General features: G+C 33.8%; 1 protein-coding gene across 1 annotated transcript in view; it reads right to left on the minus strand.

Moving 5' to 3' along the window:
- The window catches only part of LOC143237905 (CUGBP Elav-like family member 4), a 206426-nt gene extending 193025 nt beyond the window's left edge, over positions 1 to 13401 (minus strand). Inside the window, exon 1 of the mRNA XM_076477645.1 lies at positions 13263 to 13401. The gene's annotated coding sequence lies outside the window, so the exon portion shown is untranslated. The remainder of the gene's footprint in view (positions 1 to 13262) is intronic.
- Positions 13402 to 26296: the final 12895 nt, after the last annotated feature.

Here is a 26296-nt window from a genome sequence, read left to right on the forward strand (position 1 = left end):
GAGGGTTAAGGTACTCGACTCGTAATCCAAAGGTCGAATCCCCGTCGCACCAAACATGTTTGCCCTCTTTGCCGTGGGGGCGTTATATTCAATTATTTCGGAGATTTTGACTCTTAATATGAGGGTCGCTGGTTCGAATCCCTGTCACATCAAATATGCTCGTCCTTTCAGCCGTGAAGGAGTTATAATGTATGATCAATCCTACTATTTGTTGGTAAAAGAGTAGTTCAAGAGTTGGCGGTGGGTGATGATGACTGTTAAATTAGGGGCGGCTAGCGCAGATAGCCCTCGAGTAGCTTTGTGCGAAATTCAAACACTCTCATATTTAATTAACACTGGTATTTCTCAGTCGATGTAGTTATTATAAGTATTTTTATCTGTATTATAAAAGTAAATTTATTATGTTCCTCTGTATACTGAGCCGAGCACGGGCTGCGGGGTGAAAAACCCAAGGTTCGAGTCGCGAGAATCCACTGATCATGCTCTACACTTTTATGTACAAATGCGTTATAGAAATGATAGTAGACGTTCCTATTTGATTATAAGTAGCCGTGAAAGTAGTTAAAGCTTTAGTGACATGTTGAATTTTGATGTTATATTTTATAGTAAGGGGCTATCTGTATCCTTTACTCTCTGTGTGGTTTCAGAGAACAATAGAGTTATATTTTTCTTTTGATTTTTCTCTCGACTTAGAAAACACCATAATGCTTTCTACAATCCCGAATATGACAGTAAATGGCTTCTCCTTTGGTTGAATTATATTTATGTGGAGGTAATACCCGCATCTTTCATCAGACACTTATTTTTGCAGCATTTTTCTATCAGGTGATATCTTATATATTTATACTGATAACAAGATGATAGATAGTGAGTGTTATCTTTGATTATACAAAATAACGTCCAATAAAAGTAAGTTACTTAAATACATCAGAACTAAACGCTAACCCAATAATTAATACGGGTATTTCATCATACTGTTCTGAATAGATGTATGCAACGTTAACAGATATTTTAAGTAAGTATTGATAAAAGCAAGAAGGAAAAATAAAAATATACCAGAATCAAAAGTTATGTCTGCAGTTAAAGCTTGCCGCCATCTTGAGCCATCGCATCTTCTGATGATACACGTTTGAAATTGTTTATACTTGTGTTTTTCGTTGTAAATAAAAATTAGATCGATTTGTTAAATTTTGTTGCTGGGTTCACAGCTTTTAACTAACCCTCGCTCTCAGCCAGGTCTTAAGTTTTAGATCACTAAAAAATTCAGATATTTTACGTAGTACAACAGAGAAGTCTTGACGAAAGACTGATGCGAACAGCCGTCTTCTCGCAATATATCGTAAAGTGAGACTACAGAAACGTATAACTGAAGCATTATTTTGAAAAGATGATATATGTGATTCGTGAGTCAAACTAAAGACCATCTTTCTCCTTTCCGTTTGATATTGGATATCTTAAAATGTATGGTAAAAATATCGTAAGGTTTCCTGTTTTTGTATTCTCTTTCAAGTTTCCAGAAACTTTACGGTCAAAATTGAAAACAAATACGGACGCTGAATAATTCAGTAGAGATTTATTGCTCGTTCTTTATGATTCTTAAAACGTGTGTCGAGTCAGATCGGTCGGTGTCAGTATTAATGAAGTTTTAACGTTGTAACGAACCTGGTGATTTTTTTTTTAAATTATTGTGTGTGTTTTCTTTTAGCAAAGCCACAAAGGCTATCTGCTCAGCCCACTGAGGGGAATTTAAAATTATTATACTTGTTTTTTTCGGATATGTTGATTTGACTGCACTAGCTATTCCTAATTTTCGACTGATAGGCTAGAGAGGAAGCAGCCAATCAAAAGCATCCACCATCAGGTGTTGAGCTACGTTAATCGAAAGGTAGGATAAATTGACAGACGAGAACCGAACTCTCTTTCACAGTTGTGAATGATAACAATAGGACCACATCCTGCCCAGATGTTATATGATATGATTTGAAATATATATCGCTTTGGTTAATAGTACAAAATAAGCCTAACACATTAAATAATGTGATATACACTGGACTCCAATTCAAAGACAGCTAAATGCCACATGCTTACTTAGGAAACCATATTGTTCCTTTTAATTTTTGTCCCTGAGGATTAGGGTAAAAATCTAAGAGATTATAACGCTAAGACCCGCCGCTATGGACAGAGAGCACAGATAGACCTTTGTGACCTGGCATTGGCTTTTTGTTAAGACGTTCAAATCGTAATCTGTTGGGTCGGGAGATCGAATGACTTCACCGAAAATGTTCGCCCTTTACGTCGTGGGGGGTTATAATGTGACGATTAATCTCACTATTAGCAAGTAAAACGCACCTCAAGAGTTGATGGTGTATGATATTAACTAGCTTTCTTCCCTCTTGTCTGCCAATTCAAAATAAGAGATTGCTGACGCAGATAGCTCTTGAATACCTTTAGGAAAAATTCAACAGAGAAACGTTGTAGTTTTTCTTAGCAAATCCAACAGTACCCTGAGGTTAAATACGAAAGTAATTGTGATCTTTTTTGCTTGTCGTTTTCGTTTTTAAAGGAACACCTAAGAACAAATCTATAGGCCTATTTGATGGTGCTTTTACAACATCACTTTTTTACTCTGACCGAATATAGAAACGTCTGAAGAAATCACGTGATTTCTTCTAAGCAACTACACGTACAATAGACATGAACCTTGGGCCTCTGCTTACAAGGATCTAATGACTCTACGTATAGATGTTTAGGTGTTTGTAAGGACCCATTTCAAGCTGTCTTGTTGTAAAAATATTTTATTTTCACTCAGAATGCTATTCCATAAAAAATATTAATTATATTTAAATAAAAACTTCTTGGAAGCAATAAATATAACACTTTCTAATAACTCAATAGTCAGAACAATTCACGCATTTCATGAATATCTGCACGAAGTACTTGAAAAATGGTGGGCATTGTATTCATTCATTTTGGAGTTATTATAAAAGTAGTCAGTAAATAAAATATGTACATTTTGAGCACGATATATTTTATTATAAAATGGTTCACTGCTACTTTTATTGATAAATAACTCCCCTAGTGCCAGAATTATTCGTAGATAAAAAACAAAACAAAAAACACAAAAGGCCACATATTTTAATATGTCATTACTTATCTTAAACTTGAAACTGGTAAACTTTGGGTAGTTTGAAAGGAAATTCCATTAATTTGTGATGGAACAAAATTTTCATGGCAGTGCACTAGAGGGGGATATAAATTTGCTCACTCAAGAGAAGGGACATACATGTTTCCATAGCAGTGAAAGAATCAAGATAATGTGTAGATCTTGTATAACGTGTTCTTCTATTATAAACAGTCCTCCCGGCGGCTTAACTTTGGGACTTATAAAATTCCATGGTTTAGATGATTCGATACCCCCAGTGAACACAGTGCTGACAGACCATTATGTAGCTTTGCGCTTAAAACAAACAGAAAACGTTGAACATTATTACGCTTTAAGAATAATACTTAACATACACATTAAATTAAATATATATATACCAGTACAACCGAGTAATTTGTAACCAAATCAGACAAGAGTACACGGGCGCTAATTTTACTATTATTCCAGTCACGATAAAGTTTTCGGAAAATTGTCATTTGTGTGGTAGAATTCGCTCAGTATTCCTGTAGTCTCATTACATATTCAGACTACAGGAATATGAAAGGACTAATTGACTCCTCGGAATTATGGGTATAGACGTTCATCATCACATGCAACACGTATTCTAACTGCTCATTAAGGATAAAAACCAACTTTGGGCACTCCAAGATATCTTATTAGTCAGACTCGACACTATGAATGAAAATCAACCATACATAATGTATAATAGAAGATTAAAATTAGGGTAGAAAAAAATAACACTTTACATTAATATTAAATAGTGTGTCAAATAAAACATTTACTTATTTTACTATTGTAACTTTAACTGTGCTATAAAGCTGTTATTGAATCATTCATTAATTAGTTTTGTTTTGTTCTCTAACTTATTTCTACCTTGTGTTCTCGATGAATCGCACAGGGATTATGGTATCACGCATCTGCTATTCATCCAATTGGGATAAAACTACCTTAAGTGGTACACATGACTCGAGTTCTTTTAGAAATGTAAATGCTAACTTTCTACAGAAAATCTGTTTTGTTTGGATGTTGTTTGTCGAAATTTCGCTCAAATCTACACCAAGTTTGTCTTTTAATAACCATTCCTACTTTTGAGCTTGTAGACTAGAGGCAACCTAGGATAGGGAAAAGATCTAAAGAAAGGCAAAAGGAAAGATGGAAGAACGGCACAGTGGGGAAAGAGGGAATCAGGTGGACACGGTATGCTAAGAATAAAAATACTGGTCTGGTCTGAACGGAAAGTAGACACGGTATTCTAAGAATAAGAAATACTGGTCTGGTCTGAACGGAAACTGGACACGGTGTTCTAAGAATAAGAAATACTGGTCTGGTCTGAACGGAAAGTGGACACGGTGTTCTAAGAATAAGAAATACTTGTCTGCTCTGAACGGAAAGTGGACACGGTATTCTAAGAATAAGAAATACTGGTCTGGTCTGAACGGAAAGTGGACACGGTGTTCTAAGAATAAGAAATACTTGTCTGCTCTGAACGGAAAGTGGACACGGTATTCTAAGAATAAGAAATACTTGTCTGCTCTGAACGGAAAGTGGACACGGTGTTCTAAGAATAAGAAATACTTGTCTGCTCTGAACGGAAAGTGGACACGGTATTCTAAGAATAAGAAATACTGGTCTGCTCTGAACGGAAAGTGGACACGGTGTTCTAAGAATAAGAAATACTTGTCTGCTCTGAACGGAAAGTGGACACGGTATTCTAAGAATAAGAAATACTTGTCTGCTCTGAACGGAAAGTGGACACGGTATTCTAAGAATAAGAAATACTGGTCTGGTCTGAACGGAAAGTGGACACGGTATTCTAAAAATAAGAAATACTGGTCTGCTCTGAACGGAAAGTGGACACGGTGTTCTAAGAATAAGAAATACTGGTCTGGTCTGAACGGAATGTGGACACGGTATTCTAAGAATAAGAAATACTAGTCTGGTCTGAACGGAATGTGGACACGGTATTCTAAAAATAAAAAATACTGGTCTGCTATGAACAGAAAGTGGACACGGTATTCTAAGAATAAGAAATACTAGTCTGGTCTGAACGGAATGTGGACACGGTATTCTAAGAATAAGAAATACTAGTCTGGTCTGAACGGAATGTGGACACGGTATTCTAAGAATAAGAAATACTAGTCTGGTCTGAACGGAATGTGGACACGGTATTCTAAAAATAAAAAATACTGGTCTGCTATGAACAGAAAGTGGACACGGTATTCTAAGAATAAGAAATACTTGTCTGCTCTGAACGGAAAGTGGACACGGTATTCTAAAAATAAAAAATACTGGTCTGCTCTGAACGGAAAGTGGACACGGTATTCTAAGAATAAGAAATACTAGTCTGGTCTGAACGGAATGTGGACACGGTATGCCAAGAATAAGAAATACTGGTCTGGTCTGAACGGAAAGTTACATCTAAAGAGGAATGACTGCAGGTTAGATAGACAGACTAGATGGAAAGAGACGACTACTCAGTAACACCAAACCCACTCTTGGACCAATGTTGTCTGACAGAATAGTATTGCTTGACTGCAACTTCAATAGCTCACCCACATCCTAAAGCGTTATGCGTGCTTTTGAGGAAACGGGACACGAATATTTACCTTCGCAGTTCAGGTAAGCTAATTACTATATCACGACTGGTCACCTTTCTTCAGTGAAAGTTCATTCAGTAAAATTATGCTTTTACGAATTCATACCAAACTTCAACGAAAATACTCACGAACAGCAAACCGAGGGTATAATATTGAAAACTCTAAACTACACAGTGCACCACAAGAAAACGTTTTCAAAAGCTTGCGTCCATTAAAGTAGCCTTGGGTCAACAGCATAACTTTTCCTAATTGAGCTGTTTAGATTTCAAAGCATGTAGCTGATTAGGATTCCATCAAGTTAAGCCAGTACTGCTATGTGTAACAAAGAAATAGTTTTAGTGTTAGGAACTACGTTCCAAATATTAATTCACACACATATTATTATACGAGTGTATAATAAGGAACTACAACAATGTACTTTTGTTAGGATTTAATAAGTCTCGAAAATTTACATAATGTTGCATTATCAGGTGTTAGGCAAGGAAACGAAGGAAAGCAAACCAAAACACTCCAAACCATAACATAGTTTCATTCTAGATAGTGAATAAGAGTCGGACGTGTTGCTTTTCCACTAATGTTAATTCATAGATCTCTCCTACTTACGCAGCGTTTTACCTTTTCTCAATAACGCTACAATACCCTAGTAATATCAAACTTTTCTATACCGACAGTAACAACTCAGTCTCCTGTAGTAATGTACCATTTGTTCTGTTGTAATAATACAACAACTGCTCAACTTATTCATCGTTTTGTGTTCATTATATTGTGGCAGCTGCTCAAGTTACTTAACAATATGTGTTAAATATATTGTAACAACTGCTCAACTTACTTAGTATTATTTTTTCACTATAATGTAACAACCAATCAACTTACTATGCTTTATCTGTTCATAAGAATGTACCAACTAATCAACTCACTTAACTTTATCTGCATATGATAATGTAACAACTAATCAACTTAGCATTGTCTGTATATAATAATGTAACAACTAATCAACTTAGCTTTATCTGTATATAATAATGTAACAACTAATCAACTTAGCTTTATCTGTATATGATAATGTAACAACTAATCAACTTAGCTTTATCTGTATATAATAATGTATGTAACAACTAATCAACTTAGCTTTGTCTGTATATGATAATGTAACAACTAATCAACTTAGCTTTATCTGTATATAATAATGTAATAACTAATCAACTTAGCTTTGTCTGTATAAAATAATGTAATAACTAATCAACTTAGCTTTATCTGTATATAATAATGTATGTAACAACTAATCAACTTAGCCTTATCTGTATATAATAATGTAATAACTAATCAACTTAGCTTTATCTGTATATAATAACGTAATAACTAATCAACTTAGCCTTATCTGTATATAATAATGTAACAACTAATCAACTTAGCTTTATCTGTATATAATAATGTAATAACTAATCAACTTAGCTTTATCTGTATATAATAAAGTAACAACTAATCAACTTAGCTTTGTCTGTATAAAATAATTTAATAACTAATCAACTTAGCTTTATCTGTATAAAATAATGTAATGGCTAATCTGTAAGGCTAAACTTAGCCTTATCTGTATATAACAATGCAGCAATTTTTCAGGTTACCTAAAGACGTTCTGCTCATAGTAATAATGGTTTAAAACCCAAGTTATTTTGCGAATTAATGCTTATAATAATGTAGTAAATTTCCAAACTAGCTAATGTTTTCTATGTTCTTAATGTTATAAGAACATCTCAATTTCCTTGTAGTTTTCCACTAATCGTAGTGCACTACACCCCAACGTATCTAATGATTTTCTGCTCATAATAATGTAATAAACCCATCCCATTGAGAGATTTTCTTATCATTGTTCTACAATAAATTTCAACTTACTTGGCAATTTTCTTACCATAGCAATGGTAAGACCAAACATGCTTGATAAAAGAGTAGCTCAACAGTTGGCGGTAGGTGGTGATGACTAGGTGCCTTCCCTCTAATCTTACACTGCTAAATTAGGGACGGCTAGTACAGATAACCCTCGAGTAGCTTAGCGCGAAATTCAAAAACAAAATCAACAAATAATTTAATAAATCTCAATGTATTTTGCAATTTTCTGATCACAATAATGCAATAAATCTTAACGTATTTAGCGATTTTCTGACCGTAGTTCTGCATCAACTTTAAAAATAAGCAGATGTTTTCTCTATTGGTAAAATGTAGCAGATCCCCAATCCACCTACGCTTCTCTCTACCGTTAGCATTACACCAAATCACCAACGTATATAAAAGTGCATTTGGTATTTTCAGGCTAATTTACATACATAAAAATAAATCAGAAAAAAATTACGACAGAAACTCATTTGTACTTAAATGGCGTAAAGAACATATATTTTATTTTCAGCATGGCGCCAATCAATCTCGCTATTAGTCTGTCATATGTAGACAGACGTGTTGATAATGAATGATATATAAAAACGCTCTAAGAAAACCACCAAACTGTTCATTTTTTTGCGTTAATAACCATGTATTTTATAGGTTTTTCACTCTGTCAATTAATTAATGTTTGAACCAACGACAATAATTAGGTGTAGATATTATCACGTAGATTACAAAAAAATATCAATTTGGGGAGCGGTGGGGAACACGTTGCGATGTTTTGAGAAAAACGGAAATGCGTCAAGTCAACCCTGAGCCCAGAGCTAGTTCATTAGAAAGAGCATTGCTGGTGCGTTCCTGAGGTTTCCTGGTTGTCATGGGAACAGCACACCCCATCAATGTCCTGCCATAGTTATGTGCAACTTGTTTGGCAGACATAAGTTGTTGCACTTATTGATAGAAACAGAAATCGTTTGTCAAGCTTGTATTGACTTGTATATTGGAACCTTCTAGAACAGGTCTTACTATCGAGAATCCAAAGGATAAACGTAATTTGAGAGAAGAAAAGAAAAGAAGAGATATTCATTAAACAACGTAGCTTGGACGTTTCATATTTACCTTCTGGATTTTTCTGTTGTTTCTTAAAGGCTATAAAATTTTCAGTATATATATATACTTTTTGTTCTTACATTATTCTCTGTTCTACGCTTCTATTGGTCCTAGTTACAAAAGTTTTCAACTTTCAGTGGGGAAGAAATATATGTTTTTTGGCATATTTTAAATTTTAGCGTAAAGTAAAACAATGGCTATCTTATCTGCCCTCGCCGTCCCTAATTTAGCAGTGATAGACTGGAAGGTAGGCGGCTAGTCAACACTAGTCACATCTATGTCTTGAACTACTCTTTTAAAAATGAATAGTGGGATTGACCATCACATATTACTCCCCCACGACTGTAAAGGTCGACCATGTTCAGTGACGGGGATTCGAACCCGCAAGTTTCTAGTCGAGCGCCCTAAGCACCAGGCCACGCCAGGGCCTTTTAATATCCAAAATCAGAAGTGTTTGTTATAATACACACTATATGTGAAATGTAATATCCATTTGGTTTTTTGAAATGGTGGTGTTTCTAACCATGCATTTTCGGCAATGAATAGAAAATATAGTGCAGTTGAAATATTATTATTACACACCCTTCTAATTTTTGAAAGTCACTAAGGGGCTACATTAAGAAAGTAGTGTTTCAAAATATAATAGGCCTAATGCTAATGGCCTATTTCAAGTAAAACAATAGCGACCTCAGTTTTGAATTTGAAATTAGATATCTCTGACTTAGTTACATATGTGTGAATTGGTGTTTACTACTGATATTTGACGTCACATTACTCGTTGTTGAACAACCTTTTAGATGTAGCTTTGTGTTCTGTCAGTGATATTCAAATAATATTTTTATGACGATTACGTGGACAAGTTCTGCACAAAGAGCCAAAAACAAAACAAAACCAGACGTTGAGTACAAAGACCACTTTTATAAACTAAACTGGACTTGAACTTAAGATCCTTAATCAAAAAGATTCACGCAGCAATCGAATGCTTAACAGAAAAGACCTCCTCCAGGCGCTGCATTCCAACATTTTACACTTCAGTGATACTAGTCATTCAGTTTTCGTTAGCCTGACAAGGCTAAGACTTCTGAGTTAATTTATATCCACCTATTTATCTAGATAAAAAAGCTGGCATAGTTTCCGGGCTTTGTGTATTAGGAACAGAAAGTTTATATTTGTTTTGTTTTCAATTTCCGTATTTAGTGGATTGTGAAGCTATTAAAGACTGTATTCGGATGTGGCAGAAATAACTTCCGATAACTTTATCAACTATCTGTTGCAATTCTGACCTCGAAGATTTCAAGGACAAAGGAACAATGCCGATAATTTAAATTGAGTTAACTAAAGTTAAATAATTTCACGAACTTTTGAAAAGTTACTTTTTTACGTTCTTATCTAATTCTGAAATATATTTTTATTTTACAGTTAACGGAAATTGGGGATTTTCAGTTTAACAGTTCAGAAATTAAAATATTTAATTTTCATGAAATAAATATCCAACACTTCCGCGCAGTAAAAAACAAAAAAAAAAAAACACGAAATTCCGCGTTTTACTTTCCACGTGATTATTACTCAATCATGGTGTTTATAACAAATCAATTTCTTGCTTAGGCCTACTTACTTATTGGATTCACATGATCACGTTATGTTCTTTTACTTTTTGAAGTTAAAAAAGAAGAGGAGACTTTGTTTATATATATATATATATAAAAGTGAAATTAAATAATTTATATCTAAATGAAGTTCAAAGAATAAGCAAAATCATGAGAAAGTACTACGTTAAAAACAGCAAAACCTAACCCCTGTAATCAAAATCATGAGAAAGTACTACGTTAAAAACAGCAAAACCTAACCCCTGTAAGCAAAATCATGAGAAAGTACTACGTTAAAAACAGCAAAACCTAACCCCTGTAAGCAAAATCATGAGAAAGTACGACGTTAAAAACAGTAAATTCTAGGATACATTTTATGATCCCACGTTGTAGCTTGTACCATAGGATCCCTTTTTTTAAAAAAAATGTGTAGCGTGTTGTTTTGAATTTCATGTTAATGTGCTTTGGTTTATGGTTTGAATATTTTATGGTTATAATATATATATATGTATCGCATCAGTCAAATTTCGTAATTCTGTATGGAAAATTGTCCAAGTCTTCGATTTTCTTTCACAATGTATACAATACTGCATCTAGATTAGCTAAGCCTAAGGTTAAATACCAAAATAGTATAGCACCCATCTCCTCTCAAACTCTAAGTGGCTCCATACATCGATAGGGGGATGGATATTGATTATTTAGACTAAAATATCAATTGGGGAGGGATAATATATTTCTCTAGTTTATACTTATGAAATATTTCATGTTTGCAGTTATGTTGCATTATGTCTGTTCTTAGAATTCTATACAACGAATACGTGAAAATTCTATTGAATATAATTCTATCTGGATTTTGCAAGGTTCGTATAGAACCGCAAATGCCATTCGTTTAAAGTGTGAACAGTATATTCTTCAGTGAAACTAGTGTTAGTTTCACGAGAGTTATATCTATAGGAGCATGTTTACATTTGAGAAAAATTTGTTTTGTTTGCGTTCGAGACTTACAAACCATTGCAATAAAGGGGAGATGTTTTAATTAAAATAATTAATATTTGTTAAATGGTCGCATGAGGAGATAAAAGAAATACATATATATAGGTTGAAACATGGTGGATTTATATTTTAAAATTCGATTTCAGTACATCTACGAAATTAGTCTATATATATAGCATAGACGTTATTAGTTCTAGTAGTGTCGGCATTGCAAGGGTTAGCAATAAGTTAAGCTCGTGTAAGTTGTTTGTTATTACTTACGTAAGAAACGTGACCTGGTTGTTAAAATAGTTTATAAAAAGTGTGATAGCTTCAGTGCCTTACTTCGTTAATTAGGAAAATATAAAAAAACAATAAAAGTCATAAGATAACAAAACAAATGTGAGTTATGGATTATTTTTCAATCAACCAGAGCTCATGTTACAAGCGAAAGTTTAGAACGAGCACATGACGCACAACCACTTTATTTATGATGTGATATATGACTAAATCTGCCTAATGTTATATAACATCCAGAAACGTCTTAACAACTCTTCAAAACTTTGAATGAATCAAATTTTTCTAGATGTAATATATTATTTTTTGGGGCGACGATTTCGAAGTTCTTGCCTTTGTTCAGATTTTCTACAATAAGTAATTGGTTCAGGTAACTCATGTTTTAAGTTCGGGCCAGTGTCTTGATACCTTGCGCTAATTTGGTATTCAGACAGCGAATGTGTAACACTAAGTGAGGAGCAGGGCTAAGGATTAGCTTCATTAATGTGGCACAGAACTACAGAATTCACCACGTGTGGGTCAGAGCTACATGTAAGCTTCATTAAATGTGAGTAAAACTACAGATAAGTTTCACTGAATGTGAAGCACAGCTACAAAGGAGCTTCACTAAGGGTGGGACACAGAAACTAACCAGTTAAATTAAATATGGGGCACAGTTATAAAGAAGTTTAACTAAATGTGACACAGACCTGCGAAGCGCCGTCACTAAATATGGGGCACAGTTATAAAGAAGTTTAACTAAATGTGACACAGACCTGCGAAGCGCCGTCACTAAATATGGGGCACAACTACAGATAAGTTTAATTAAATATAAGACAGATCCACGAAGCGTCGTCACTAAATATGGGGCACAACTACAGATAAGTTTAATTAAATATAAGACAGATCCACGAAGCGTCGTCACTAAATATGGGGCACAACTACAGATAAATTTAACTAAATGTAAGGCAGATCCACGAAGCATCGTCACTAAATATGGGGCACAGCTACAGATAAATTTAACTAAATGTAAGACAGATCCACGAAGCGTCGTCACTACATATGGGGCACAGCTACAGATAAGTTTAACTAAATGCGAGGAAAAACAACAGTGTAGCTTTACCATATATGGCTCAGAGCGATATAGAAGCTTCACTAAAATGGGGCACAGCTACAGAGCATCTTGGAATTTATTACTTACAAACACGAAGCAACAATCAAAAAATATTTCAAACAAATAATCATATATTTATTTTCAACGAAGACACTTAGCTGTGGCAAACATGTTTTCTTTTCAAAAATACCATTTCAGATCATATTGACATAAACAACCAATTCGAATAGATTATTTAACGATGTTAAGCAATATTTCGGGTTTGGACTTACGCAATATTCCCTCATTACTGCATTAAAAAAAATCATCACCTTCTTTTAACGTCATAATGAATGTACTGAAAACTAATCGGTTTAGTTCTCGTGATGGTGTTTCGGTCCGCAACAGGTAGAGGCTGTTTGGAGGCAAGTGACAGCAACAGGCTTTCACGTGCCTTCGTAAGAGATGCTTATGAAGTAGCACCGCCAGCGTGCTTCTCTGCGGAAACAGCAGGCTCGCTCGTTTGTTCAAATAGGTTAACCTGTTTATTAAAGCTTCTTGGCTAAGTATAAATGCAAAAGATATAGAAGTCTTACCTCAGAAGACCTGTTGAATCACCTACTGCCCGTGTACCCCAGAACCAGCTCGACAGAGGACACGCTGTAGTGGATGGAAACACATCGAAACCTGGACAAGAGCATTAACCATGGAGGCTTCCCCACCACAGCCAGTGTCGCCCATTCACCAATCACAGCACGACTGAAGAAAGTGCGGAAGAGGGGGGCGTCGTGACTTACTCGCTTGTTTGTAGCGTTCGAGGTATTTGGACTTTAAAAACGTTGTCGCATTTAATATTCCTGATGATAGTGTCCTTAAAATGTTATATTACTTACAAAAGAAAAGTAGTGAAGCTTAAATATCATTACAAAGCAATAATCAATACTGAACGCCCTTAGGGCTTACACAACGAAACTTCCATCGTACTTTGATATAGAGCGTAAAATCGAGGCTTTTGTCCGTAATACGATTACTGGAAATAAGATATATATATATACATGGAAATAAGATATATATATATATACATGGAAATAAGATATATATATATACATGACTTTACTGTAGACATATAAATTTTCCCCAAAGCTTCATTCAAAGAACTTCTTCAAAAGAGTTTGTTTGAACATTTATCCTTCAATTATTTCGGGACCAGATAACTAGGGCTTTCGACTCATAATCTGAGGGTCGCGGGTTCGAATCTCCATCACACCAACCAAGCTCGCCCTTTCAGCCGTGGAGGCGTTATATGTGACGGTCAATCCCACTATTCGTTGGTAAAAGAGTAGCCCAAAAGTTGGCGGTAAGTAGTGATGACTAGCTGCCTTCCCTCTAGTGTTACACTGTTAAATTAGGGACGGTTAGCGCAAAAAACCCCGGAGTAGTATTGCGAGAAATTAAAAAAAAACTTAAATCAGACTACTTGGAGCCCATTCGATACACGTAATGTATCAGGATTTATTGTAAAATTGTCCAAGTTCTCCAAAAGGCCAAAAGAAATAATAAAGTATGCTTGTTATTTACGTTATGTTGTTTAACTTCGAACTGTCTTATTAGCAAAACATTGTTATTTATGAGACTCAAAACTGTTAACTAAACCTCAATTATTAATTATATATCGGTAGCAATGAGCACGTAGTTTCTATTAGTTTACATCGTGGGTTAATTTACTTGTTCTTTTGTCAGTAAACTTTCATAATTTTGGAACTAGCAGAACATAATTTGACAAGCAAACTACAGAAGGTCCAGGCCTGTCATTATATAACATAGCAAGGGAGTACTAAGGAGCTCAAATGCCCCTGGGATGTCATTCAGACACGTCTGTGGGTGGGGAAGGGGGAATGTGAGAGTAAATTTGCAGAATCGACAAACTCGAATCTGGCATTACATTTTATGTTCCTTACCCCTTCGGTTAGTAAGGCCACGGCATGGCCAGGTGGTTAAGGCGTTCGACTCGTAATCTGAGGGTCGCGGGTTCGAATCCCCGTCGCACCAAACATGCTCGCTCTTTCAGCCATGGGGACGTTATAATGTGACAATCAATTCCACTATTCCTTGGTAAAAAATTAGCCCAAGAGTTGGCGATTGGTGGTGATGACTAGCTGCCTTCCCTCTAGTCTTGTCCCCCGCTTGTACAGCGGTAAGTCTACGGGTTTACAACGCTAAAATCAGGGGTTCGATTCCTCTCGGTGGACTCAGCAGATAGCTCAATGTAGCTTTGCTATAAGAAACACACACACCTCTAGTCTTACACTGCTAAATTAGGGACGGCTAGCGCAGATAGCCCTCTAGTAGCTTTGCGCGAAATTCAAAACAAACAAATCGGTTAGTAAGATGTACTAATTGATTTAAAAATCGATTGATTTAGATCCAAATCGTCTCCTTCGATTTAGGACTGGTTACAGAGAAGGCACGAAATTCATAAATGAATATATTATGGTGAATGTAAGTTTACACCCTCTAAATGTGGTACAGTTTAATATAATGCGTCCATAAGTAGTTTTAACTTCAGACTTCTTTATAGGGGAATCGTGTGAAATGGAAACACATAATTATCATTACATGCGTTAATACCCAGGTGGCATAATAAAGTTTGATAATTAAGGTTTTAAGTCTGTAAAACGACTACATGCATTTTTCAGAATTATGCACTGCTTTCAACCCTCAAGCTAAGCTGGGCTATATTTTCCTTCTTGTCTATTCCTACTGATAACCTTTCGGTTAACCATAACTAGTCTTACTTAAATTCTGAATACATTTCATTTCCACTTGTTTATTTATGCGTTAATTACTAAGTATACTTAAATGGATTTCTATATATATATCACTTTCTGTTTATGTATGTCCGGAACATGTTACTAACAAATTGCCGTTGGCTGTGTATGTATATTATCAAAATAATTTAAATATGATTGAACGAGCTTTATAACATTTACGATAAAACAGTGTAATTTTTTTCGAATATCATTACTGTTAATTTTGATAAAATAATATCATATTTTACATTAAGTAGCTCCCTCTACACATAACTATCGATGAAGTTGTAACACCCTGCTCGTAGTTCAACACAATTTGTGCATCACTTAACCCTAACCCTGTCCTGTTCATTACGCGTGGTTCAGTAGTTCAACACAATTTGTGCATCACTTAACCCTAACCCTGTCCTGTTCATTACGTGTGGTTCAGTAGTTCAACACAATTTGTGCATCACTTAACCCTAACCCTGTCCTGTTCATTACATGTGGTTCAGTAGTTCAACACAATTTGTGCATCACTTAACCCTAACCCTGTCCTGTTCATTACGTGTGGTTCACAGGATATAATACTAAAGTGCCTACGCCTAGATATCAAATAAAATACATTCACTTGGCATGGAACTGATGTTCGTGAACGTAGCAACTGGGTTTGGTTGTTTTGGTTCAAGGTATGAGCTAAGAAGAGAGCTTCGTTCGAGCACCACCAACGAAAAGTGGGATTGACCGTAACATTATAACGCCCCCACGGCTGAAAGGGCGAGCATGTTTAGCGGGACTGGGATGCGAACCCGCGACCCTCGGATTACGAGTCGCACGCCTAACGCGCTCGGCCATGCCGGGCCCGAATAATGATAGGTTAAGTTGCATTGACTCAGAGGAAAATGTAAACCTAGGATAAAAACAACAACTTTTTTATTATTTCTTTATATTTTCATTACTTTGGCAAGTAGTCAACTAACCGCATTCGTAAAAACTGTTAAATGACCTAAAGTCAAGAAAGGGATTCAAAACATTAAATGAAAAACTGTTAACTTTGGTATCTGCAAGTAAAAAAGCCGTTTATTTAATCATGAAACGATCATGATTTACCAGAGTAGGTCTGGTACTGGACTAGATCTAAAATTATCTTTCTTTTAAAAACGATTTACACGTTTAGTCTGGATATATACTATTTCAGTTTAAAATGTTATAATGTATATAAAGATGTTATATGGTATACATGAAAATGTTATGTGATATGTAAAGATGTTATACGGTATATATGAAAATGTTATGTGATATTTAAAGATGTTATATGATGTATATGAAAACGTTATATGATATATATAAAAATGTTATATGATGTATATAAAAATGTTATATGGTATATATAAAGATGTTATATGACGTATATAAAAACGTTATATGATATATATAAAGATGTTATATGACGTATATAAAAATGTTATATGATGTATATAAAAATGTTATATGGTATATATAAAGATGTTATATGATGTATATAAAAACGTTATATGATATATATAAAGATGTTATATGACGTATATAAAAATGTTATATGATGTATATAAAAATGTTATATGACGTACAAAAATGTTATGTGATATATATAAAGATGTTATATGACGTATATAAAAATGTTATATGATATATATAAAGATGTTATATGACGTATATAAAAACGTTATATGATATATAAAAAATGTTATATGATGTATATAAAAATGTTATATGGTATATATAAAGATGTTATATGACGTATATAAAAACGTTATATGATATATATAAAAATGTTATATGATGTATATAAAAATGTTATATGGTATATATAAAGATGTTATATGACGTATATAAAAACGTTATATGATATATATAAAGATGTTATATGACGTATATAAAAATGTTATATGATGTATATAAAAATGTTATATGGTATATATAAAGATGTTATATGACGTATATAAAAACGTTATATGATATATATAAAGATGTTATATGACGTATATAAAAATGTTATATGATGTATATAAAAATGTTATATGGTATATATAAAGATGTTATATGATGTATATAAAAACGTTATATGATATATATAAAGATGTTATATGACGTATATAAAAATGTTATATGATGTATATAAAAATGTTATATGACGTACAAAAATGTTATGTGATATATATAAAGATGTTATATGACGTATATAAAAATGTTATATGATATATATAAAGATGTTATATGACGTATATAAAAACGTTATATGATATATAAAAAATGTTATATGATGTATATAAAAATGTTATATGGTATATATAAAGATGTTATATGACGTATATAAAAACGTTATATGATATATATAAAAATGTTATATGATGTATATAAAAATGTTATATGGTATATATAAAGATGTTATATGACGTATATAAAAACGTTATATGATATATATAAAGATGTTATATGACGTATATAAAAATGTTATATGATGTATATAAAAATGTTATATGATATATATAAAGATGTTATATGATGTATATAAAACGTTATATGATATATATAAAGATGTTATATGACGTATATAAAAAATGTTATATGATGTATATAAAAAATGTTATATGACATACAAAAATGTTATGTGATATATATAAAGATGTTATATGACGTATATAAAAAATGTTATATGATATATATAAAGATGTTATATGACGTATATAAAAAACGTTATATGATATATAAAAAATGTTATATGATGTATATAAAAATGTTATATGGTATATATAAAGATGTTATATGACGTATATAAAAACGTTATATGATATATATAAAGATGTTATATGACGTATATAAAAATGTTATATGACGTATAAAAATGTTATGTGATATATATAAAGATGTTATATGACGTATATAAAAATGTTATATGATATATATAAAAATGTTATATGATGTATATAAAAATGTTATATAGTATATATAAAGATGTTATATGACGTATATAAAATGTTATATGATGTATATAAAATGTTATATGATATATATAAAAATGTTATGTGATATATATAAAGATGTTATATGACGTATATAAAAATGTTATATGATGTATATAAAAATGTTATATGATGTATATAAAGATGTTATATGATGTATATAAAAACGTTATATGATATATAAAAAACGATTCACACTTAGAAATGTATTCGACGAAATCATAGCTTTAAAATTTGAAAGAGTTCCGAAGATATAAATAAAAGTGGCCAAAACACAACTTTCTCGTTTGTTGTTAAATTTCGAGAAACACGTTGAAGACTCGAATTCAGTATGTCCAAATGCACAAATATTTCAACAAAATAATCCGTATTGCCACAAATAACAAGTGAGCAGTGAGTGTTAAAAGATAAAATTTTGTGTTAAATGTATGTTATCGACATTGAAAACAGTATGTTTACATTTTAAATGTTTCTAATACAAATTGTCGTTTATAGTAGACTTTGTATGTTAATATTTTGAATAAAATATTTGAATAGAAATATATTCTTTAACTCTAAAAGTGAGAAAATGAACTTTTGAAACGAAAGTGTGAATATTCAAGAGCATCTGAAGATTCAACAGTCAAAGATTAGCTTAAACTTATAGAAGAAGAAGAAAGAAGACCTTTCTACGAGGTGCTATTTTTTGAAATAAAAAAATGTAAAATATCAAAGAAGCTACATGTTGTACGTATTGAAGAATTTTTTTTTTTTAATTTCGCGCAAAGTTGCACGAGGGATATCTGCGTTAGCCTTCCCTAATTTTGCAGTATAAGACCAGAGGAAGGCAGCTAGTCATCACCACCCACCGCCAACTCTTGGGCTACTCATTTACCAACGAATAGTGGATTGGCCACAACATTAAAATGACCACACGGCTGAAAGGACGAGCATGTTTGGTGCGACGGGGATTCGAACCCTTGACCCGCAGATTACGAGACGAACCCCTTAACCCACCTGACCATGCCAGACCTACCAAGAAGAGGTCAATTAATTAATCAAAATTCTAAGTGATGAAGCGTAAATATTAAGTTCGCACATTTCATTATGAAATAGCTCCTAAGTATAAATAACTTAATAAATTATGTAAAGAAAACAATAAAAGTAAATTAATCCCAAAGACCTTGGGCTGAATTCTGAACAAATTTTTATAAAATTATTATATTTGAAAGAGAATAAACTCAGCAGAAGGCGCCACAACTTTCATCTATGAATAGGAGTGGCCTCATTTCTTAGCATTGTTTGTTTTGAATTTTGCGCAAAACTACACGAGGGCTATTTGCGCAAGCCGTCCCTAATTTAGCAATGTAAGACTACTAACTCTTGGGCTACTCTTTTGCCAACGAACAGTGGAATTAACTGTTACATTATAACGCCCCTACGGCTGAAAGGGTGACTATGTTTGATGGGATAAAACTTCGAACCCACGACCTTCAGATTACGAGTCAAGCATCCTAGCCACGTCCGCCGTGTCAGGCCCATTTCTTAGCAGCCAAACTATAATAAATTAATATCCTTTAGCGTAATAAGTTACAGAATGCTCGACAAAAGCTACACGAAGAAATATCTGCGCATATCACTCCCTAACTTTGAACTAAAAGACTAGATAGAAGGCAACAATACCTAGTATAAATATAAATTATTGAGCTAATCTTATCTGAAAAATAGAGAGATTTTACAGCTACTCTAATAACGCACCAATGGCCCCAAAAGTAAGGAACGTGTTTTGGTGGTGAATTCACATTCTACGTTTATTGATTGACTTAAAAAAACAAACAAATATAAATATTTTAGGTTCTTTTACTTTACATAATTCTATAAGACAGAGAGGCCATCTGACGAATAAACAAAATATAAACTACAGAACTGTGTCATGACAAAATATACAAGTTAGAGTGTAAGTATATAAATAAGTCTTGCAATCCTGATATAGGGTTAAGTACCTTCCAGAAAACAAAATTGCCATTTGTTTTGCTCCTACAGCGTCTTAAGCGAATATAACTCCAAGGAAAAGAAGTCGTGCGATATACATGTTTGTCAAATCTTATAACACAACATATATATATATGGTAGCGCTGAACAAGTTACGAAGGTTCATGTTGTGCTGAAGAAAATTTGTGATGCTGTTCCTCATTTGTGAAACTGGATTATTAATTCATCTCGTGGGACATGTCTCTCTTAAGTGAAACTTTACAGCCTCATCTGTTTTATGACTTTACTGTAAATCAATTGGTCTCGTCCTTTAGTTAGGACATGAAAAACCGCTTGCTCTACATGGGTGTAAAATACGGTAATGTCTATAGCACTGCACTGAGTTGCTTTGATCCGTGACAAACAAGTAAATTTTTACGGGCGGACATCACAACAAACAGCTAAGAGTTGTGTGACACCATAAGAAAACATCAAATGTTGTGTGACATTACCACAAGTAGTCAAGCGTTCTTTGAATCTATGACAAATATAGTTCAACATTGAGTGACTCAACGACAAAAAGTTGAACATTATGTGACCTCATAAGAAATAGTATTTAATAAGAATAAACCTTAGAAACAGCGAAAAAAGACACCTAAAGAGAACAAATAAAATAACTGTAATGTGATTGTTAATACCATCATGATGAATTATCACTTACTGAGAATTTATTTTATACAGTAAGTAAATACTTTTATTTTTATTTAATATTTTGATACGCAAGTCATAAGTGGAACTCCAAAACACTGGTACAACACCCAACAAAAACTAAGCACGTTAAAAATATATGTACAAAACACCTGCTCTGTATTGCATGACTCAAAGACCTCAATGTACTCTTCCATTAGTTCCAATTACATCTATAGATACCCCAATGGGGACAGTACCCAACATAAAACCCATTGGAATACACCCACACGTGCTTGGTCCTGTTAGCTTGCGAGAAGGGACGTGAATAGTTTCAAACACTGCTCCACATGATCCTAGGAATATATCATGGTCAGGAATATAACATCTGGTTCCAGATTCTGGTTAATTAACCACACAAACCTAATCCTAGACTCCATCATGCCTAAGTGACCTTTATGGGGCATTCAGCTAACTTTAGTGTCCATGGTAGGAGGTTAAGCTATTACAGATAAGGTCAATTCCCCGGGTTTCCTAAAGTGTGCCTGCCAAATTTGGTCTTGCTAGCCTCAAAACTGTGAGAGAAGTTGGTTTGTTTTTTTTTTGGCAGGCAAAGAAACAAAAAAAATATTCACACAAAACGTGAATTAATTTTGGCCCAATATAAAATACCCGAGTTCCACTTGAGGGTACAAAGGCTCCTCTCGTGGTTCACAGAAATCTTAATGTACTCATATAATCTTCTTTCTCTACAGCTGCCTCAAGTGGGGAGGGGGCCATATACGAGAAACAAAACTCCTACAACGGCCGCTCGTGTTACTTCAACGATTACTGCGTTTAGGAGATATGTAACCAGTTTCCAACATGGAGCCCCGAAGGTCCCTAAGAGGGGGACAGAAACACAAAATGTGAACTACGAAACCATACTTATAGACTTCAATCATGGTTGGAAATACGTCACAAATACAAGAGCAAATCCTGGCCAAATCTGAATATGTCTGCCAAGTTTGATACTATTAGTTGCACAGCTATAAAAGAAAGTTCGAAGACAAAGAAACCAACAAGTAAATTCAAACACAAACTAAAACAGTTTCTGAGGCCAGTAATGATCTTAATATTAGTGTACAAAGATTGATTTGTTGTTTTTCGCTTTAGGGAACATGAATCTTTTACTTTACCTTAGCCTAAAGTAGCCAAGTTTTAAAGTACTCGAACTGTGAATCCTCCCCGTCTCCTTACCTTCAAACATGTTCCACCACTCTGCACTTTGAGGCCAGTCACTCTTCTAGTTCGTGATGTTTCTTTGTTGTTGTTGTTGTTTAATTTCGCACAAAGATAGCCGTCCCTAATTTACCAGTGTAAGACCAGAGGGAAGGCAGATAATCATCACTACCCACCCTCAGCTCTCGGGCTACTCTTTTACCAGCAAATAGTGAGATTCACCGTAACATTATAACGCCACCATGGCTGAAAAGGTGAGCAGGTGTGGTGTGACGGGGATTCGAACTCGCGACCTTCGAATTACGAATCTTGTGCCTTAATCGACTGGCCATGCCGGCGTTGGTCATGGTATCATTAAAACGTTAAATTAACATGGCTGCATTGTGGCTTTAATTTTCGTTCACACACACACACACACACACATATATATATATATATACCTGTGTGTAACTGGTGCAACAGCTACGAGTTGGAATTTTTCACATTATTTTCCTTCAATGTAACGGTGTATTCTATAAATATTTATAATTGACTTCTTGCCAATAATATCCAACATACGATTGTCAATTAGTTTGGACTAAAAGAGTAAAGTTTTCTTAAGAATAATCCAAGTTGTAATGACTTAGGTACTCTTTGTACAGTAATTTATAACCTTAAGCTCTCCTCCGCTAATTCAGAAGTAAGATTTAGGATTTGATTCCCGTAGATGCACGATACATATAACCTATTGATGGGCTAATACAAAATCATTTAGTCTAGGTCAAAAACTATAACACGTCAAATACAAGAGTTTAGACTGAATGAAGATTGACCTATGACACAGACCAAAACGTTTTTTTGAAACTAAAACATAAGAAACTATTTTTATTTGGTACGAAACAGAATCTAAAAATGTCTGTGTTTTATTTCTCATGTAATAAATAGCAATAATAAAATCAACTTCTACATCCAAATTTAATCTCCTACCTCCCCTAATAAAACATGGATTTGGTGGAACAAAAAATTCAGGTTTGATTTAGAAGTCACCAACAGAGATTGTGCACAAGCGAGAAACGTCACGTTGGAAACAGCACTGTTGGGGTCAGTCTTTATATGATAAGAAAACTTTGCCTATCACAGTCCATATGTTAGGTAGGATTATATGGATTCTGATACTTACCAGCTTGTCATATTTTATGGTCTTCCCATTCTCTGTATTTTTTTATGAGAATCTCACTGGTTCTCGATATTCTGATTAGTTTCTTACGTGTACCAACATGCTTACGTTTACTGTATCAAGTACTTATTAGTTTCATGTATCTACGTATCAGTTCAGTTTTAGAATAAATGTAGAAAGATAGGACTTACAAGGGCAGTTTAACACGTAAACGTCTATAATAATGCCTGTTTATATAGTTACTGTGAACCCGTATGATTTAAGGATGCCGCCCCTTTGATGGACGTATATATCTTTATTTTCTTTATTCTTACTTGACGTCCATTCATTCAGAATGTATACGCATCATTTACATAACATTGCTACTAAGCCTACAAGCCATAATTCACATTAAAGCAAGAAAGCGTTACTGTATATATACTGTGATGGAGAATTCATCACCCATAATATCTGCCAGAGTATTACACCTCATGCAACATCTAAATGGTTCTTCCTCTTACGCTAGGTATAAGCTAATTTTTTATTTATGACATTAGCAGAGGGAAAATGTAGTAGAAACACAAGACGTTAGGATCAGTATTGGAAAATGAATCGACTTAAACGTTATAATATATGACCTTTTTACTCATGCGGTAAAAGATATAACTAAATCTTCACAATAGAATACACTTTGGTTGTTGTTTCTAATTGCAGACTAAAATAATAGAAACTGTAAATAACAGGATAGTAAATCATTAATAATATAAACCATGAACCAATAAGCTGTATGTATAATGAAATATGGACAAGCAAACCTCTGATATCATAAGGTATATATCAGTATATATATACATATATGTTGTTCGTACTAATTCGTTGTTTATTAACTTATAAATCGAATTACAGAAATTGATTCGTTGACGATACAGGACTGACAATTAATGATAAATAATTCATGTGATATGCTTATAATGACTGGACATTATAAGACATTCATCATTCAACTTTGTTAGCTTAGACATAGCAGATATCTATGTTTAGTCACATTCTGTTATTTGGACCAAAAGAAAAACCAAAGTACTGTTGCTCTTTACAAACCAACCGCTCTTCCTTTCTTAACCAATCATCATCGGTAGGCGGCCGTTGGCGACTACAGGTCTTCCATGTGAAGACTGAGCTCCCTCTTGAGTTCCACCGTTAATTTTCTATGGTAACAGTTGGATTTCATGTGATAAACGATGTCATGGTTTTTAATAATGACGCTCCTATCGGATGGATATCAACTACCATGCCCCTTTGAAAAGCGAGAGACATCCTTGCTCTGTATTTACGTCATTAACATAACACTTCACACAAACAATCAATTTCACATACGCGTTTAAGTGGATTTCCATGAGTGGAAAGAGGAAGTGAGTTGCATAAACCGGCAGACTCTGTAGGTAAGATGCTCCAAAAATACATTAGGTGATGTATAATTATATTTAGATAAAATTATGTTAGGCATTGTTTTGTAATTTATCACACACTATGATATAGCATCCATCATGACGTCCCGCAAAAAATATAAACGCTGAGACTTCTTATACGTTCAATATATCTCTTTTATTTTTTTCTCCTTAATGGAAAGCCTCACGTAAGACTATGTTCTTTTGTTTACTACATGGTAGGTACTTACTTGCTTGTGTGTTTGTGTGTTTTTCTTATAGCAAAGCCACGTCTGATATTATTTCCAAAACAAATTTCTCGGTTTCCTTGTACACATATTCAGAGACAAGAAATTACAGTAACATTTTATTTAAGAAAGCGTCTTTCAAATATGTCACCGTGTTGTTTCTGAAATACTCCCAACAAGGGTAATTTATCAATAAAATTAAAGCATTCGTTATTTTATAAATATTCAAGACATGATTTTTATATTGAGAAAACAAATGTTAAAGGTTAAATATTTTAATTACCTCAAAGCACACGTGAGATATTATATATATATCACTCACGAAATGTCTTAATTAAACTTTATGTTAATTCATCCATGAACAGTTGAAATCGAGGTCAATCACTTCAACAGACAGTGTATGAATATTATTGGATTATTTCTTTGCAAAATGTATTTACTTTTTATATAAACACTTTCAGTGTTTAAGCAAAAAAGAACAAAAAACATCTTGGTTATTTCGTCAAGGTGAACAAATTCAGCGTTTATTTCGAATTATCTTAATAATTAACAGTTTTTGAACACAGAAACTGTTTCGAATTATGAAGACGGATGAAATAAGTTAACATCACCGATTACTTCATGAGTTAAATTATATACTTATTTGTTTCTTCGGAGAGCAACTTAGTAATTATTTCGTTTTGAAATTAATTTATAAAATAGGAAGTGTTTCTTTTCATTTAGTTCACCAAATCTAGTTAACTTTTTCTTTTCACAAACACTACAGCTAATAACATGACATCTGATTCGTTATACCTTGTAGTAAACATTAAATGTATTTCACGAAGTCCGAGTGTTCATGTGCCCAGCATGGTCAGGTGGGTTAAGGCATTCGACTCGTAATCTGAGGGTTGCGGGTTCAAATCCCCATCGCACCAAACATGCTCGTCCTTTCACCCATGAGGACGTTAATATGTGACGGTTAATTCCTCTATTCGTTGGTAAAAAAGTAGCCCAAGAGTCGGCGGTGGATGATGATGACTAGCTGCCTTCCTTCTAGTCTAACGCTGCTAAATTAGGGAGGGGCTAGCGCAGATAGCCCTCGTGCAGCTTTGCGCGAAATTCGAAAAACAAACCGAGGGTTCATATGTCCAAGTCTGCGTTTCGATGCTCGTAGTGAGCAGAAAACGTATAA

This window comes from Tachypleus tridentatus, chromosome 13 (genome assembly GCF_004210375.1).
Source record: "Tachypleus tridentatus isolate NWPU-2018 chromosome 13, ASM421037v1, whole genome shotgun sequence".
NCBI classification, from domain to species: Eukaryota; Metazoa; Arthropoda; class Merostomata; order Xiphosura; family Limulidae; genus Tachypleus; species Tachypleus tridentatus.